A 17,389-nucleotide genomic window follows, 5' to 3' on the forward strand; every position below is an offset into this window, starting at 1 on the left:
GTCAGCTGTCACAGAACTGCAGTAACGTTAGAGTTTATTTTAAAGAACTTACAATAAGTAGTAGAAATTAATATCATTTCTAATCTTATGAATTTGGGTTAACAGCGAAAATAAAGCCCAACCAAATTTGGAAGAGCCCTCAGTGATAACGGAGCATTGAGGTTATTCGTAATTAATGTGGTGCAGCTGGTAAATGTTTGGGAAGGAGTACAAAACTGTCAGGATTGAAATGTGATTTAACAACAGGTATTCTAAAGGCAAATAATAAAGGAATCAGTCAAACATCAACAGACTGTGGGAGCACCAAGTTCTGTAGAGCCATTAACCATGCGTTTACTGGACTGGATGGATCGCTTAGGCAAATATGGCTAACAATTACATTATAACATTGCGTGTCATTGCTGTAATGTGAAATGCATAAAAATGTTACACTTGGTTGGGTGGAGTGAGACAGCACCAGAAAATCTCCCACAATGAATTGCTAAGGAGCTCCGCATAAAGGTTGCCCGCGCTGCTGAACACAGAACACAAGACTCCTGTTTGATATTTCACCCGTCAACAGTTGTGGAGTGTGTTTTTCTGACTGGAGGTCAGGGCTAGCACTGTCCCACAAGGATCAGACCTGAGACCATACACACACGCACACGTAACTGTGAGGTGATGCATCCTGGGAGGCCAATTGCAAGGGGAGCGTAAACAATAAATGGAAGAACCCTGAGTAGCACTGATATACAGATGGATCTGCAGGTCCAAGTCCATAGGTCTCTGATAGTGGCAACACCTATGCATAAAGTGGTAAAGGAGGACAATGGCATGCTGGCTTTCTTCTGTCAGGGGGCTGAATAGAAAGTTGTAATTCGGCCACCTTTGGAGTGATGTGTGCAGTTTCAATCACTACATTACAGAAAGGGCGTGGAGGCTTCGGAAAGGTTGCAGAAGAGGTTTACCAGGATTTTGCCTGGCTTGGACAAACTTGGATTGTTATCACCACACAGAGCGAGGGGCTGAGGGGCGACCTGAAAGGGAGACAGTGGACACTCAGCCCTTTTCCTCAGGTGAAAATGACAAATTCTAGGGGCAAATGGATTAAGGTTAGAGGGGGAAAGTTTAAAAAAAAAGAGTTGTATGAGGCACGTTTCTTATACAGGAAGTGATAGGCGGCCACAATGTACTCTCTTGGGAGGTGATAGAAGCAGAAACGATCAATCACGACATTTAAGAGGCACTTGGGCAGACATATGAACAGGCAGGGAAGAGAGGGATATAGATCATGTACAGCCAGATTGTATCACTTCAGAGTGGCATCAATATTAGAACAGATGTGGTGGGCCAAAGGGCTTCTTCCGATGCTGTACTGTCCTGTTTTCCAAGTGGCAGGAATAGTGGAGCCACAGTTAATATTTTGAATAAACATCTCTTCTTTAGAACACACAGTGAGTTTATGCATCTTGAGGGAAACAACGTGGAAAGGGAATATATATTTGAATGGCACAGACGCAAAGAGCACGGAGCAGGGAGTTACTATGTACAAATCTTTATCGAAGAGAGAACATAACTAAAATGCATTGAGGAGACTGTATGGGATCTTGGGCTTCATTAATGGAACCTGCAGTTTCATCAGAGTTCGACATGTGTTCGGCTGTACGACCCAGCACTGTTAGGAGAGATGTGTGACTGTTCGGATAAGTAAGAATGTCTCCGGTGGTATCCCTCTGCCAGATATTCAGCTTTTGGAACTGTTGAAGGACGTGGTCTCTCTGAGGAAAACGGAATGGCCAGTCACTTTTTCGACACTTGGAATGATTCTTATGTTATGCAGAATTTCGGGAGATTTAATAGAATTATTTTTGTAGGGGACTCTCCTGTCAGAGGCTTAAACATGAAATTCTATAGCAGTGAGTGTAAATTTAGGATGGTTTGTTAATTGCCTTGTGCTCAGATTAAGGACATCTCGAAACATGTCAAATCTCTTGTCAAAGGTGAGATTGAGAGGCCAGAAATTATTGTACACATTGATAGCAATGATCTTTTTTGGGAAAAGATTAAAAGCACGACAAAGTGAATTTGATCAGTTAGGTAAAATATTTAAAGAAAAAACTTGATGAGTCGTGCTTTCTTGTTTACTCCCAATGCCAAACGAGGTAGGGAGAACAAGGTTAAAGGAGACAAATCGATGGTGAAGATCTCGTGAATTGTTCAGGGATTCAGGTTTTTGGACAATTGGAATGTCTTTCGGGGTAGAAAAGACAAAGAATGGTCTAATGTAAACTGGAAAGGGATCAAGATCTCAGCAGGGAGCTTTGCTCATTCCATTAAAGGAGACTTTATATTGACAGAGATGGGGAGTGGGGGAATTATACGTACCAGCGTAAACAGAAGGATTGATGAGGAACGTTCTGAATGTGAGGAGCGCACAGCAATTACAAAAGAAAGATGAGAGAATCAGAATATGTAGTAACTCTGAAAAACTTTTCTTTTCAATGCAACGAGTCTTAAAGTTAAAGCTGATGAACTCATAGCTATGACAGAAACTTGTCTGTGAGATGGACAAAACGGCAGCTCACTGTTCTAGGTTTTAGGTGATGTAGGAACAATAGAAAGGGGGTGTGTGTGTGTGTGCATGTGTGTGCTTAACAGCAGGAGCCAGAGAGTAATGGCAGAGGGTTGCTTTTCAGACTGGGGGCCTGTGACCAGCAGGGTTCCAGCAGGATCAATTCTGGATCCTCTTTTGTCATTTTATATAAATGATTTGGATGAGAATATAGAAGGTACAGTTCGTAAGTTTATGGGTTACACCAAAATAGGGGCATAATAGACAGTGAAGAAGGTTACCTAAGATTACAAAGGGATCTTGATCAAATGGGCTCAAAAAAAACCATATTGTATTCAATCTGAATAAATGTGAGGCGTTGAATTTTGGTGTAACAAACAAGGGCAGGACTTATACAATTAATGGTAGGGCCTTAGGTAGTGTTTGAGAACAGGGGACCTATGGGTGCAGGTACACTTCTTTCTAAAAGATTGCATCACATATACCCACAGGGTGGTTAAAAGGCATTTGGCATTCTTGCCTTCATTGCTCAGTCCTTGGAGTATAAAGAGTTGGGATGTTATCTTGAGGTTGTACAGGACATTGGTGAGGCCTTTTCTGGAATACTGTGTCCAGTTATAGGAAGGATATTATCAAACTGTGCATTGTTCTGAACACTTACCAGGATGTCGCCTGGCATGGAACAATTGAACTATAAAGATAGGCTGGAACTTTCTTCATTGCAGTGTAGCAGGTTGAAAGGCACTGATAGAAGTTTATAAAATAATGAGAGCTATAGATAAAGTTGATGGTAGTTGTCTTTAGGTGGGGAATTTCAAAACTAGGGGACATATTTTTAAGGTGAGAGGAGAAACATTTAAAAAAGTCACGAGGCTTTTTTTTTAAAAAACACAAAGGGTGGTTTGTGTGTGGAATGAACTTCATAAGGGTGTGGTGGATGCAAGTATAATTACAATATTGAAAAAGCATTTGGATAGCTACATGAATGGGAAAAGTTTGAAGGGTCAGGAGCAGGCAGATGGAACTAGTTCAGTTTGGGATTATGTTCAGCTTGGACTGAAGGGTCTGTTTCTAGAGGGTCTGAAGGCTCTATGACTCTGGCTTTAAGAAATAATAGAGGTAATGAGAACACACTCACGGAAAAGATGCTGAACCTTGATAAAGATCTGGTGAGGTCACAGTCAATCATTGCATCCAATTCTGGTCAGAAAAGATACGAGAGCCCTTTAAGTTGTGGAGTACAGATTTACTGTGGTAGTTCATTGAGAAAGAAAACGCTTCCAACCCCCAGGTCCTCAGTGCAAAGCAGGGACCATTCTGTCCGAAACACACGGGGCTTTGGGGCCAATAAATATTCTGGCGGTAACCTGGGCCTCTCGCGGCCTGAAGCCTGCAGCCCTTTTCAGTTTACTGAAAACGCATGACCAAGAAGCTCTAATTCGGATCTACAGTTGTACACAAACGGTGATAAAGTCTCCCAGACCACACTAACATTCACTGTTTCCCCAATAGCTTATTCTTTGTTCCTTTACCAGCTCCGACAAAACCGGCAATCACCAGCTTACGGCGGTCAGAATGACGCTGCGCCTACGTGCAAACACCGGCCGGAACGTTGCTGTTCTGAGGAAGGGTCACCGGACACGAAACGTTAACTCTGATTTTTTTTTCACAGATGCGGCCAGAGCTGTTGAGCTGTTCCAGTAACTTCTGTTTTTGTTCCTGATTTACAGTATCCGCAGTTGTTTCGGTTAAGATTGATCACGTGTCGCCGCACGCCCCCACCCCGCCGCTCCAGATCTGTCCTCCAGTCCCACCCCTTCCTTTCTATTGGCCGAGCCCGCTGCCAATCACACGTGCTCTGGGCTTGGGGAGGGGAGAAGAATGTTTCGAGTTTCCCGTTTTCCCTGCTGCAGCTCAGCTTCAGGAGTGAGGGTAACAAAGTGTGGAGCTGGATGAACGCAGCAGGCCAAACAGCATCTCAGGAGCACAAAAGCTGGTGTTTCGGGCCTAGACCCTTCATCAGAAAAGGGGGATGGGGAGAGGGTTCTGGAATAAATAGGGAGCGAGAGGGAGGCGGACTGAAGATGGAGAGAAAAGAAGATAGGTGGAGAGGAGAGTACAGGTGGGGAGGGGATAGGTCAGTCCAGGGAAGACGGACAGGTCAAGGAGGTGGGATGAGATTACTAGGTAGGAAATGGGGGTGTGGCTTGAGGTGGGAGCACGGGATGGGTGAGAGGAAGAACAGGTTAGGGAGGCAGAGACAGGCTGGGCTGGTTTTGGGGTTCAGTGTAGGGAGGGGACGAGCTGGGCTGATTTTGGGATGCTTGGTATTCCGCTTGGGAACCCTGCATCCCAATGGTATCAATGTGGACTTAACAAGCTTCAAAATCTTCCCTTCCTCCACTGCATCCCAAAACCAGCCCAGCACGTCCTCTCCCCACACTGCATCCCAAAACCAGCCCAGCTCGTCCCCGCCTCCCTAACCTGTTCTTCCTCTCATCTATCCCCTCCTCCCACCTCAAGCCGCACCTCCATTTCACATCTACTAACCTCATCCCACCACCTTGACCTGTTCTCCAGATCGACCTCTCCCCTCCCCACCTCCACTTTCCCCTCTCCACCTGTCTTCTCCTCTATCCATCTTCGGTCCGCCTTCCCCCTCTCTTTATTTATTTCAGAACCGTCTCCCCATCCCCCTCTGTGAGGGGTCTAGGCCCAAAACGTCAGCTTTTGTGCTCCTAAGATGCTGCTTGGCTGCTGTGTTCATCCAGCTTCACACTTTGTTATCTTGGATTCTCCAGCATCTGCAGTTCCCATTATCTCTGTTCAGGAGTGATGGTTCATTGTGAGTTCGGGAAGAAATGTGTCTCAGCTGCTCTCGTCCATGGTTCACAGCTCCTAGACTCGGAACACTGCAGTCAGTTAGAACAACGGGAATGCTGAAAACGGGCTGTCAAGATTAAGTTTCCAGTTTGAAAATGATTGTGGCCATGATGGTCCGAGAATGTAAAGCCTTTGAGTGATCATCCTGTTCCTCTCAGTGTAAGCCAATAACAGCAACGATTTGCATTATTATGGAAAGTTTCAGATATTTATCAAACTAAAATGTTTCAAGCATTGAATAAAAAGGTTTATTTTACATTGTCTATCTTAAAGAAGTTTTAAGAGATTTAAGGAGGGAATTCCAGAGCTTGTAGTCTCCACAGCTGAAAATGGTGAATGTTGTGTTAGAATGGGGTTTCGGAAAATGTTTGTAGTAAGTGTGCTTGGAGGGGTGCCAGGAACTCATTGGGTCTTAAGGCCGGAGGAGTTTAGAGAAACTGCAACAGACGCCACAGCTGTGCAGGAGGTGTCTGCTGCCTGAAACAATGTGATGGATACTGTTCGGAGGACAAGTCAGTCAAACCGAAACTTTAGGCATGATTTCTCTCTACAGATGTTGTCAGACCTGCTGAGGTTTTCCAGCAAATTCTGTTTATGTGTTAATAACAGGTACTGTATTATGCCCTACAAATTGTCACTGATTTCTGGCAAAGAGGTCTTGGTCTGATTGGTACTTACTGGTGTTCCAGAAGAGGGTGTTGACCTCCACACAACGTTGTAGACTGGCACATTCAAAGTCTAGGACGTCATGATGAGGACTCACTAAAGCTTGGGGAGAACTGCTGCCAAGGTGCAGTGGGCAGCAGCCACTGTACAGGGCTACCTGCCAAAGTTAAATGGGTGTCCATTCAGGTAGTGGACCCTCCTGGTGCCTGGAATGCATGTAAATACAGGTTGGGTGAAGTAAATAATGCCTTTGGTTTGTTTGGATGCAGACATGGAGTTGTGCTGCATGGACACACACCCTTCAATCAACCCATCCATGCCAATCAGATATCCTAAATTAAACTACCCCCATTTGGCCCACAACAAAACCCTTACTCCTTATGTACCCATCCAGATGCCTTTGAATGTACTTGCCTCAGCTTCTACCATGTCCATGCTATCTCATTTCATACGCTCAGACCTTCTGCAAGAAAAATTGCCCCATATGTACCTTTTATTTCTTTTCCCATCACCTTTAGCGTATACATTCTAGTTTTGTACTCCCTCAGCCCATGGAAAAGACCTTGTTTATTTACCATATCCATACGCCTGATGATTTTATAGACCTCGATAAGGTCACCCCTCAGTCTTTGATGCCTCTCTGACAAAGATACCCCACCAACCAGGCTATTCAGCCTCTCCCTATAGCTTAAACCTAGCCACTCTGGCAACATCATTGCAATTTTTTTTTCTCAACCCTTTCAATATCCTGCCTGTAGCAGGGAGAACAAAAGTGCACACCGTATTCCAAAAGTGGACTAACCAATGTGCTGTGAAGCAACAACATGACCTCCCAAATCTTCTACTCAAGGCAATGACAATTAGAAGCAAGCGTAGCAAACACCTTCCTCACTCTACTGCCCTTAGGTTCATCTGAAGCAATTGTTTCAGGCAATTGGTCTTCAAAATTACGAACCTCATCTTTAATGTCCAGTATGGACCAGCCACTTGTTAGTTTAATCCTGTATTATCATTCATTTCAGTTTTACTAGTGTTCCCTGATGCCACACAAATTCAAGTGAGTCCCATTTTGTGATATCACACCACAGCCTCGTGCCAAACATCAACATGATTCAAAGTTTGAGTTTCTGGTTAATTTCAGTATGGCACCTTGGAATTCAAATGGCTTTTGTAAGGTTAGTTGTAATTCAGAATTCACAGAGAAAGTAAAAAGAATGTGAATAATATGATTGGTATCCAACAATCATAATTACTAAAAACTCACATTCCAATTTTTCACGCTATTTTATCAAATGTATTATCAGGTATGAAGATGCAACATGAATGTTGGAAATTTGTCAAATTCAGAGCCTGACTAAAGTCTGAGTCTTTATAAAAAGTGAATGCAGTCTGAAAATTAGATCAGTTTCTGGCTCAACCTTCACATAAATTGAAGTTGCATCATTTGAATGGGCTGTATATCCCACAGTCACTAGTTTAGTGAAAGTTTTAGTCTCCGTTTGTTGGGTAATGTATGTTTGGTTGATGTGCTGCTGTGTATATACATATACACACACATACATACACACAAGACTTTTTTTTAGAATAAAGTATATTTTTGGAAAAGGAAAAGGTCTGCAGCAGAGTGGGGACATTGAGGTAACTGCTTCCCAAGGGAGGAGTGATGGAGGACACAGGGAATTCGGTTCTCTCTACAACCAAACCAACTGAGTGCAGTTTGGTTTCGGGAAGTGGTGTTGAAAGATCCTAGAGAAGTTACTTCAGTGCATATTGGTCTTGGTCAAAACTATTGCTGCTTTCCACCAATGTTGAAGGGTGAGAATGTTGAAGGTTGTCATTGGAGTTTGATTCACATAATTGATGCAGCACACAAGGAAACCATTTGACCATACTATCTGCACTAGCCTTCAGAATGAGAATATCTCACCCAATACCATTCTCCTGCCTCTGCCTCTAAACCTGTACATTGTTCCTTTGCAGCTAATAGACTAATTCCCTTATTGAATCATTTGATTCATGGACAAAGATTATGGTCTGCTTTGTGCAGGATGAATTTGAGTTGCTTAGTATGTTTGAAGCTGCACTAATCCAGGCAAGTGGGGAGTATTCCATCACATTGCTGACACATGCCTTGTCGATGGTGGGCGGACTGTGAAGTCACTGTAAATTTCCTAGCCTCTGACCTATTGTAGTCACAAAGTTTATATGACTGGTTACGTTCAGTATGTGGCCAAAGAAAACTCCAAAATGTTGATCGTGCAGGACGCAATGATGAAAATTCCCTTGATTGTCATTGCAAGTTCCTTAGATTCATTCCTGTTGCAGATGACCATTGCCTGGCAATTGCCTGTAATCATTCCAAGACTGGATCTTGTAAAAGTCTTGCTCGACATGGATATAGACCATTTCAGTGATTGAGGCAAACTGAATAGCCTGGAATATTGTACAATCATCAGGGAATATCTCCATTTCTGACCATCTGAAAAAGGCAAGCTCGTTGATAATGCAGCTGAAGGCGTGAAAGGCTGAAGACACCACCCTGAGGAATTCTTGCAGAGATGCCCTAGGGCTGAGATGATTGGACTCCAATAAGCACAATCATCCTCTTTTTTTGATCAGGAGTACTCCAACCAATGTAATATTTTCACACTCATTCAAATTTTGGTCCTGGATACGACACTCCATCCAATGCTTCCTTCAGATCACAGGTTTCTCTGAGTCAACAGTACATTTATGTTCTGATCGGCTGAATCCTTGTCCAAACGTAGAACATGTGTATAGCTTCTCTCCAAAGTGAACAGTGATATTTCCTTTAATGTTCAAAATCCAGGAAAATTCAGGTTACCATGAATTGGTTGTCTGTCAGATTCTGATCTGCTGTTTGGATTGAGTTTCCCAACTGCACATCCAATCATGTATTCCTTACAATGCAGAAAGAGGTCATTTGGCCAATCAAGTTTGCAACAACCCGTCGAGAGTCATCCGACCCAGATCTACCTCCTATCCCATTCACATAGCCCTACATTTCCCATGGTTAAACCACCTAACCTGTACACTCCTGGGATTAATATGCAATTTAGCATGGTCAATCCACTGGCCTGCACATTTTTGATCTGTGGGAAGAACCCACGCAGACACGGGGTGAGTGTGACAACCCACACGGTCAGCCAAGTCAGGAATCGAAGCCGGTTCCCTGGCTGTCTGAGGTAGCAAGGCGAAACATTGAAACACCGTGCTGCCTTCCTCTAATATTGTCTGTAGCTTATTAATCTGAAATTTAATAAAAAACTAGAAAATAGAATGCAAGAGAGCACACAAAAGCAAAGGGCAGGTTGTGAAATGGAGCTGAATGAAACGATATTTGCGGGGCTGGTCGTCGTGAAATTTGTCGTGAAAGCGGCTGGATTGTCATTCAAAACACAGCTCGTTCACTCCCATTGGTTGAAGGGCCAGCCGCTCCCGCGCGGCCATACAGTCCCGCCTCTCCTTCACTCCCATTGGTTGTGCTAATTGATTGATAACCTTCTCTGCAGATCCAGCCGCACGGTTTGCAATCGCTTTGAGCATGTGCTGCCCACACAGGAAGCCGACTATTGTACTGAGATAACAAAATGTGAGGCTGGATGAACACAGCAGGCCAAGCAGCATCTCAGGAGCACAAAAGCTGACGTTTCGGGCCTAGACCCTTCATCAGAGAGGGGGATGGGGGGAGGGAACTGGAATAAATAGGGAGAGAGGGGGAGGCGGACCGAAGATGGAGAGTAAAGAAGATAGGTGGAGAGAGTGTAGGTGGGGAGGTAGGGAGGGGATAGGTCAGTCCAGGGAAGACGGACAGGTCAAGGAGGTGGGATGAGGTTAGTAGGTAGCTGGGGGTGCGGCTTGGGGTGGGAGGAAGGGATGGGTGAGAGGAAGAACCGGTTAGGGAGGCAGAGACAGGTTGGACTGGTTTTGGGATGCAGTGGGTGGGGGGGAAGAGCTGGGCTGGTTGTGTGGTGCAGTGGGGGGAGGGGATGAACTGGGCTGGTTTAGGGATGCAGTAGGGGAAGGGGAGATTTTGAAACTGGTGAAGTCCACATTGATACCATATGGCTGCAGGGTTCCCAGGCAGAATATGAGTTGCTGTTCCTGCAACCTTCGGGTGGCATCATTGTGGCAGTGCAGGAGGCCCATGATGGACATGTCATCAAGAGAATGGGAGGGGGAGTGGAAATGGTTTGCGACTGGGAGGTGCAGTTGTTTGTTGCGAACTGAGCGGAGGTGTTCTGCAAAGCGGTGCCCAAGCCTCCGCTTGGTTTCCCCAATGTAGAGGAAGCCGCACCGGGTACAGTGGATGCAGTATACCACATTGGCAGATGTGCAGGTGAACCTCTGCTTGATGTGGAATGTCATCTTGGGGCCTGGGATGGGGGTGAGGGAGGAGGTGTGGGGACAAGTGTAGCATTTCCTGCGGTTGCAGGGGAAGGTGCCGGGTGTGGTGGGGTTGGAGGGCAGTGTGGAGCGAACAAGGGAGTCACGGAGAGAGTGGTCTCTCCGGAAAGCAGACAGGGGAGGGGATGGAAAAATGTCTTGGGTGGTGGGGTCGGATTGTAAATGGCGGAAGTGTCGGAGGATAATGCGTTGTATCCGGATGTTGGTAGGGTGGTGTGTGAGAACGAGGGGGATCCTCTTGGGGCGGTTGTGGTGGGGGCGGGGTGTGAGGGATGTGTCGCGGGAAATGCGGGAGACGCGGTCAAGGGCGTTCTCGATCACCGTGGGGGGAAAGTTGCGGTCCTTAAAGAACTTGGACATCTGGGATGTGCGGGAGTGGAATGTCTTATCGTGGGAGCAGATGCGGCGGAGGCGGAGGAATTGGGAATAGGGGATGGAATTTTTGCAGGAGGGTGGGTGGGAGGAGGTGTATTCTAGGTAGCTGTGGGAGTCGGTGGGCTTGAAATGGACATCAGTTACAAGCTGGTTGCCTGAGATGGAGACTGAGAGGTCCAGGAAGGTGAGGGATGTGCTGGAGATGGCCCAGGTGAACTGAAGGTTGGGGTGGAAGGTGTTGGTGAAGTGGATGAACTGTTCGAGCTCCTCTGGGGAGCAAGAGGCGGCGCCGATACAGTCATCAATGTACCGGAGGAAGAGGTGGGGTTTGGGGCCTGTGTAGGTGCGGAAGAGGGACTGTTCCACGTAACCTACAAAGAGGCAGGCATAGCTGGGGCCCATGCGGGTGCCCATGGCCACCCCCTTAGTCTGTAGGAAGTGGGAGGAGTCAAAAGAGAAGTTGTTGAGTGTGAGGACGAGTTCAGCTAGGCGGATGAGAGTGTCGGTGGAGGGGGCCAGGTCGGGCCTGCGGGACAGGAAGAAGCGGAGGGCCTTGAGGCCATCTCCATGCGGAATGCAGGTGTACAGGGACTGGACGTCCATGGTGAATATGAGGTGTTGGGGGCCAGGGAATTGGAAGTCGTGGAGGGCGTGGGTGGTGTCACGGACGTAGGTGGGGAGTTCCTGGACCAAAGGGGAGAAAATGGAGTCCAGATAGGTGGAGATGTGTTCGGTGGGGCAGGAGCAGGCTGAGACGATGGGTCGACCAGGGCAGACAGGTTTGTGGATTTTGGGAAGGAGATAGAAACGGGCGTGCGGGGTTGGGGAACAATGAGGTTGGAGGCTGTGGGTGGGAGGTCCCCTGAGGTGATGAGGTCGTGAATGGTGTTGGAGATGATGGTTTGGTACTCGGGTGTGGGGTCATGATCGAGGAGGCGGTAGAAGGTGGTGTCGGAGAGTTGGCGTCTGGCCTCGGCGATGTAGAGGTCAGTGCGCCATACTACCACTGCGCCACACTTGTCTGCGGGTTTGATGGTGAGGTTGGGGTTGGAGCGGAGGGAGCGGAGGGCTGGGCCATCTCCAGCACATCCCTCACCTTCCTGGACCTCTCAGTCTCCATCTCAGGCAACCAGCTTGTAACTGATGTCCATTTCAAGCCCACCGACTCCCACAGCTACCTAGAATACACCTCCTCCCACCCACCCTCCTGCAAAAATTCTATCCCCTATTCCCAATTCCTCCGCCTCCGCCGCATCTGCTCCCACGATAAGACATTCCACTCCCGCACATCCCAGATGTCCAAGTTCTTTAAGGACCGCAACTTTCCCCCCACGGTGATCGAGAACGCCCTTGACCGCGTCTCCCGCGACACATCCCTCACACCCCGCCCCCACCACAACCGCCCCAAGAGGATCCCCCTCGTTCTCACACACCACCCTACCAACCTCCGGATACAACGCATTATCCTCCGACACTTCCGCCATTTACAATCCGACCCCACCACCCAAGACATTTTTCCATCCCTTCCCCTGTCTGCTTTCCGGAGAGACCACTCTCTCCGTGACTCCCTTGTTCGCTCCACACTGCCCTCCAACCCCACCACACCCGGCACCTTCCCCTGCAACCGCAGGAAATGCTACACTTGTCCCCACACCTCCTCCCTTACCCCCATCCCAGGCCCCAAGATGACATTCCACATCAAGCAGAGGTTCACCTGCACATCTGCCAATGTGGTATACTGCATCCACTGTACCCGGTGCGGCTTCCTCTACATTGGGGAAACCAAGCGGAGGCTTGGGGACCGCTTTGCAGAACACCTCCGCTCAGTTCGCAACAAACAACTGCACCTCCCAGTCGCAAACCATTTCCACTCCCCCTCCCGTTCTCTTGATGACATGTCCATCATGGGCCTCCTGCACTGCCACAATGATGCCACCCGAAGGTTGCAGGAACAGCAACTCATATTCCGCCTGGGAACCCTGCAGCCATATGGTATCAATGTGGACTTCACCAGTTTCAAAATCTCCCCTTCCCCTACTGCATCCCTAAACCAGCCCAGTTCATCCCCTCCCCCCACTGCACCACACAACCAGCCCAGCTCTTCCCCCCCCCCACCCACTGCATCCCAAAACCAGTCCAACCTGTCTCTGCCTCCCTAACCGGTTCTTCCTCTCACCCATCCCTTCCTCCCACCCCAAGCCGCACCCCCAGCTACCTACTAACCTCATCCCACCTCCTTGACCTGTCCGTCTTCCCTGGACTGACCTATCCCCTCCCTACCTCCCCACCTACACTCTCTCCACCTATCTTCTTTTCTCTCCATCTTCGGTCCGCCTCCCCCTCTCTCCCTATTTATTCCAGTTCCCTCCCCTCATCCCCCTCTCTGATGAAGGGTCTAGGCCCGAAACGTCAGCTTTTGTGCTCCTGAGATGCTGCTTGGCCTGCTGTGTTCATCCAGCCTCACATTTTGTTATCTTGGAATCTCCAGCATCTGCAGTTCCCATTATCTCTGTTGTACTGAGAGCGGTTTCTGTGCCTTTTGGAACTGTGGGTTTTTCTGCATCCATCAGCTAGTAGGAATTGGTATTTGCATCTTAGCTAGAAAATGGATCGATAGCGTTACAGCGTTATTCAGGTGAAGGTGTCTCGCCAACCAAAGGCATTTATGAAGGTGTTGGCCAATTATCAATAACAGAGCAAACGTTTTGCTGGAACAGAAAAAGAAATTGCCAGGGAAATGCTGGAGGTGTGGCAGCATCAGAACAGAGAAAGAAGTTACAATTTCAAATTCAGTGGAAGTTACAATTTCAAATTCAGTGGCTCTTTGTCAGAAATGAAATTGTTTCAGTTTATTACAGTAGCTGTTCTGCTCCAGCTCGTATTTTGGTCAGAGCTTGATTTTTGACCCAGAATTCCACACGAGTCAGGATGCTGTTGATCTTCATTAGCACGATACCAAGCCACTTAGATATTTCACATTTTGAAAAGCATTGTCCATCCATACTCACCCTTTCTCTGGTCAACAGACTCAGAACGTTTACTCTGACTCTTCTTCACAGAGGCTGCCAAACCTGGTCAGCTTTTCCAGCAACTTGTTTTTGTTCCTGATTTATGGCATCTGCAGTTCTTTAGATTTTTGCGAAGGGTCACTGGACCTAAAATGTTAGCTCTGATTTGGTTTTCTTCTTCACAGATGCTGCCAGGCTTGCTGAACTATTCCAGCAACATTTTCTTTTTGTTCCTGATTTACAGCATCCACAGTTCCTCCAGTTTTTTAAAAAATTATTTTGCATTATATCTGTTCTCTATCTATCTTCTACCCTCCACACAGTTTCCATTTATGTTTACTGAGGATTTCCTATTACTACCAAGGACTGTGATCGAATCGGGGAGGTGGTTACATTCCAACGACATCGGAATCATCTCCCAACTGAGAAAGAGCTCGAAAATTAATCACAGTTTCTGAGGAGGCTAACAATTACAGACAAATTAAATGATTTAGGCCATTTTTAGGATGAGAGAACTGGAAAACACTGCCGATGGTTTTAATCTGAAAGACTAATCGTGAATTTGAGTGACAATCAGCAAATCAGGACACAGTCTGATGCAGCTCTCCCCCCACTCCAACAAGATCACCAGAGGAATGGGGAGGATTTTCTTTCATTAAACTGCGAGACAGGGACCACTGCAGGAGGTTGGAATCACTAGGAAGGGAGCAACGGGAAAAAAAGTATATGATTGGGTCAGTGAAAGAAGATCTCAGTGAGGTATTGAGGTACTCACTTTGAACTATCCCACTCCTCGGCATGGCTGCATTAAGGATCTGGAAGCTGTGAGATGGAGGTTTGCTCTGAACTGGGCAGGAATTCAGGTGTGAGTGACAGGCCTGTGGGGATATTGAGCCTGGGATTTCGAATTGGTGAGCGTTTCTGAACTGTCTGGCCCTGTATTGGTCGGGTTGATGGATTTCAGTTCTCTGCAAGTGTTAGATTTATTTCGTTCCCCATTTTTCTTGCCGTTTCTCCCATTCCCACTTACAGGATGCAGACTTGGGGTCTCTAGCGAATGAGGGACTATGGCCTACCTCAGCGTTGATTTGGGTGTGCAGGAAGTATTTGTTGGCAATGGCAGATCCTCCTCCCCAGAATGTCTGGCAGGGTAGAATCGAATCACTCTCCATCAGCAGGGAACCACACAGCCCGCAAAGTTTGGGGTTAGTTTCTTTGGAGCAGAGAGAAGTGAGAGGGGACATAATTGAGATGTGTAAAAGTGATGAGGGACATAGACAGAAGAGGCAGCACGAATAGCTCCCCTTGTTGGAGGCATCAATGACTGGGGGCATGAACTGAAGTAAAGGACTGAAAGTTTAGCAAAAATGGGAGACTTTTTTTCACCGAAGTGCAATGAGAATCTGGAACTCATTGCCTGCAAGTGTGGTAAGTGCAGAAATCCTCAGTACACTTAAGAAGTATTCAGGTATATACCTGAAATGCCAAAGAATTGGAAGCGGGTCAGGTGCTGGAAAAGGGATTACAGCAGTTAGTCTGTTGGTGTTTTGATTGGGACAGACTCAATGGGTCGAAGGGTCCCTTTTGTGGCTCTGGATATGTGGACCATGAATCCAGCCACGTCTGTGGGAACAGAAACTGAGTGAATGTTCAGGCCAGTGAGCAAGGAGTGGAGGGTGACAGTGAACAAAAGGAATGAGTGGGTGAAGAGCAGGAATTATTGACTGACAAAAGGGTTCACGTTGCAAAATCAGAGGGGATGATGGTGCAGAAGTAAAGAGATAAAAGAAGTGTCCAGATGAAGGCCGTGACTAGGCCGTTAGCAACCCCGAATGCAAAGTAAAGACAATCGGTGAAAAAAACAGAAAGAAAAGGACCAGATGAAAACCATTTGGACTGAGGTGAGAAGATTTTCTTTTAACTCAGAAAATGCCGAGTGCGTGAAATTGTTTGCAACAGGACATGGCTGAGTCGAATACACTCACTATTTTCCAGGAGGAGTTAGGTATAGTTCTGAAGGCCAAAGGAATCGAAGGATATGGGGTTCCTGACCTGGACAATCAGCCGTAATCATACTGGTGAGCAGAACAGGCATGAAGGGACGAGTGGTCTGTACTTGCTGCTAGTTTTGAAGTTTCTATGACTACCACAGAAATGGAGAAGAGCGGCCAGAATAAGTAGCGGGGGCGGGAGCAACAGCATAATGTATAACTCACTGGGAATGGAGAAATGGGAACAATCCAGAGAATGAGTACAGAACAATTGTTGTTGTTCTGTACCAGAAATGCCCAGACTGAGTCTGCACACCAAGGCCCATCAGGTATCTACAGTCTGTGTTTACAGGGCCATCGGGATGGTGAGGGAGGGTCAATTTGGGATAAGAAACAGGGCAGGAGATCATCCAACACCGATTCCCCCCCACTCCTCCGTCCCACCTAACTGGTTACAGAGGCTCATCTTGGTCTGACCCACTCCTGAACAGGACTGGGTCAAGCTTCAGGAAGTTGCCAGCTGATAAATGGCTCTGTCAGCTGGGCGGGGTTGAAGTGGGTCCAGGAACAGGTTTTGAGTGATATAAGAGTTGGCATCTTCCCTGCTCCTCTTCCTCCTCCTCTCATGGCTCTTTTACTGGAGCTGTGTTGGTAAGCGTTTCTAAACTCTTTTCTCCCTGCATCCTTCTAATGTACCTGTAGGTGGTCACTGTGAGTAATAGAATTTTAAACGGGTGATGTTTTATCAATGTTTCTTCTGCAGTTATTGTAACAAATCTTTAAAAATAAAAGAACTGCTAACTCCATTTTGCTCCACCAGTTCATTTTTTAAATAAAATTCCATTCTTGAATGTGGACAAGTTTAAGGAGCAAGAGACCAGGGAATATGGTCAATCACCAGGAGTCTGTTGAGCAGGTAAGAGCAGGCCACGTGAACGATGAGCATCCATATACATTCTTTTGAGAATTCTCACACCGTAATGATGAACGAACACTGATAGGTGTATAAGTTACCCAACAAAATTGACATTTATGTAGCAATCTCAGTACAACGAAATGCTCGCTGGAATTTCACAGACATATGATATCGCAGGATTTGCCACCAAGAGACATAAAGCTGATGATCAAGAACTTTGTTCCATGTATCAGCTTTTGAAGGGCAATTTTGAAAAGGAGGGAGAGTTGGAGATGTTTAAGGAGGCAACTACAGAACTTGAGACTGAAGCTCGAGGTTATTAATCGATGGAAAAGGACAATTTCAGATGCTGCCAGAACTACTGAGTATTTACAGCATTTTGTTTCTCCATTTGTTCTTAGTTCTGAGGAGTAAAGGGATCAAATTTTTGGGGAGAAAGCTCGTTGACTTCCGAATCTCCCACCTCTGTAGTTTTCTGTAAATACTGACTGATTTTTATGGTACTCATACAGTTTAAATTTTAATTTTTTCCCCAAGTCTTGGTTTCACAAATGGCCAGATTAATTTCTCT

The 17,389-nt window shown here is 46.6% G+C and overlaps 1 long non-coding RNA gene across 2 annotated transcripts; it reads right to left on the reverse strand.

Annotated features, from left to right (window-relative positions):
* Positions 1 to 308: 308 nt before the first annotated feature.
* On the reverse strand, positions 309 to 4,348 carry LOC132207734 (uncharacterized). Of its 2 annotated transcripts, XR_009443762.1 has the most exons (3): positions 4,084 to 4,348; positions 3,690 to 3,751; positions 309 to 1,757 (listed from the first exon to the last, which is right to left on the reverse strand). It is a non-coding gene; the product is annotated as an uncharacterized LOC132207734 (long non-coding RNA). The 2 variants fall into 2 exon arrangements; XR_009443761.1 differs by lacking the exon at positions 4,084 to 4,348 and having other exon boundaries at positions 3,690 to 3,873.
* Positions 4,349 to 17,389: the final 13,041 nt, after the last annotated feature.

Source organism: Stegostoma tigrinum, unplaced genomic scaffold, assembly GCF_030684315.1.
Source record: "Stegostoma tigrinum isolate sSteTig4 unplaced genomic scaffold, sSteTig4.hap1 scaffold_140, whole genome shotgun sequence".
NCBI classification, from domain to species: domain Eukaryota; kingdom Metazoa; phylum Chordata; class Chondrichthyes; order Orectolobiformes; family Stegostomatidae; genus Stegostoma; species Stegostoma tigrinum.